This window comes from Seriola lalandi, unplaced genomic scaffold (genome assembly GCF_002814215.2).
Source record: "Seriola lalandi dorsalis isolate HSWRI2012SDOR001 ecotype SW California unplaced genomic scaffold, Sedor1 jcf7180002034225, whole genome shotgun sequence".
Lineage (NCBI taxonomy): Eukaryota > Metazoa > Chordata > Actinopteri > Carangiformes > Carangidae > Seriola > Seriola lalandi.
In genome coordinates, this window is record NW_019504801.1 from 1 (window position 1) to 1,714 (window position 1,714).

Consider the following 1,714-nt stretch of genomic DNA (forward strand, 5'->3'; position numbering starts at 1 on the left):
GAATCGATTTATATTTGTACTATTCCAATATTAAACATACATGGACAGATTAACAGATTCCAAAGGCTCAAATTTGCTATGGAGACATTGCAGAGACTTGAAATTATGGGAGCTACTGCCACTGTCAGTCTTATGGTTAATTTCAATTGGAGCTGAAACAATTTATACATTCATTGATAAGTCAGTCTAAAGAGAAATAGTTAGCTAATTACTTTGATAATTGTGAAAAAAAGCCAAACATGCTCAATTTCAAGGTTCTCAAATGAGAGGATCTGCTGCTTTCATCTGTCATACCATTGTAAACTGAATATCTTTGAGTTTTGGACTTTTGGTCAAATAAAACAAGACATTTGAAGGTGCCGCCTCGGCCAGTTAAATTAATTCTTGAATTGACTTTGATGTTGTGATCAGCCAAGTCAGGCACAACACTGACAAAGCAGTCTAGCAGTAGAGTATGACTCCAACAATTGTATGTCATTATATAATGGTAGTATTTCTTTTTTTGTCACTGTCCAGGCCTGTGGCATCATTGTTGAGCTCATTCGCTCGAAAAAGATGGCCGGAAGGGCAGTGTTACTGGCAGGGCCACCTGGTACAGGAAAGGTAAGTGTTTAGTGTTCATTCAAGACAGAGAAAAAACTTAAATGAATGTGGCTTCTGTTGTTGATGCAGATTGTGACCCTTAAATTCCTTTTCTACCTCTCCTCCCTTCAGACTGCCCTCGCCTTGGGTATAGCACAGGACCTGGGAAACAAGGTGCCTTTCTGTCCTATGGTCGGCAGTGAGGTCTACTCATCTGAAATTAAAAAAACAGAAGTACTGATGGAAAATTTCAGGAGGGCCATTGGTGAGTGTCACTTAAATAGTTAAATTCAATTTCTTTGTTTTGTTTTGGTAGGCTCTGACCCATTAGTGTTTTCAATTGTAGTAATGAAAAAAAGCTTAGCAAGAATTTAATTTACACAGGTACCAATTCTAAATGCTGGTAGTTGACTTGTCGCCATAGTAGCGGAAAGAGGGCAAACGCTACAACAAAAGGAAACGTAGAAACAGCCAAAATCATATAATCACCAGATCTCCTACTGAGAACTTTTCTTTTCCCGCTGAATGGTACTAATGAAAAGTTTTAACAACAACGTCATGAATTATCCCGAGTATCTGAAACATGGTCTCCAAAAAAACAACAACAACAAAAAACCCATTTTCATTCCCTCCTTTTGTATTGTTTTGGAAGCACAGGTTTTAGCTCGTAGAATCAAAACTGACAGAATGAAGTGTTTTTTTTTTTTAACTGGGAGAACTGAACCTTTAATGGTTCTTGAGGTCTTGAGTTCCTCCGATTCACTTCAGTCCTGTGGTTTTTGCATCTTTTGGTGTAAAATGATCTTGTATTTGTTCAACTTAGCCCCTCAGTGGGAAGTCCTTGGGCAGAAAGAGAAAAGTGTTTTACTCTCCCCATCCTCATGAGCTGAAAGGCAACACTCTGCTGCGGATTTGTGAGAGTAGTGTTGAGAAGGAAGGAAGGCCTGAGCGGGGGAAGGGGGTTTGTCTGACTGCTGATGGTACCTGTCGCAGGGGAGGAAATGGAGCTTAGGCAGAGAGGAGAGGTGGTCATCAGCACCTTCGCTCCTCCCCTAGAACAGGATCTGCAGTGGGAGTGGGTTTCATTTGAAGGTTGTCATCACCTTGCCGATAAGAGCACCGTGACACACAG

The 1,714-nt window shown here is 40.6% G+C and overlaps 1 long non-coding RNA gene across 1 annotated transcript; it reads left to right on the top strand.

The window, feature by feature from the left end:
- Window positions 1-495: 495 nt before the first annotated feature.
- LOC147819875 (uncharacterized) lies at window positions 496-1,446 on the top strand. Its single transcript, XR_015436105.1, has 2 exons — window positions 496-603; window positions 715-1,446. It is a non-coding gene; the product is annotated as an uncharacterized LOC147819875 (long non-coding RNA).
- The last annotated feature ends 268 nt before the right edge of the window (window positions 1,447-1,714 follow it).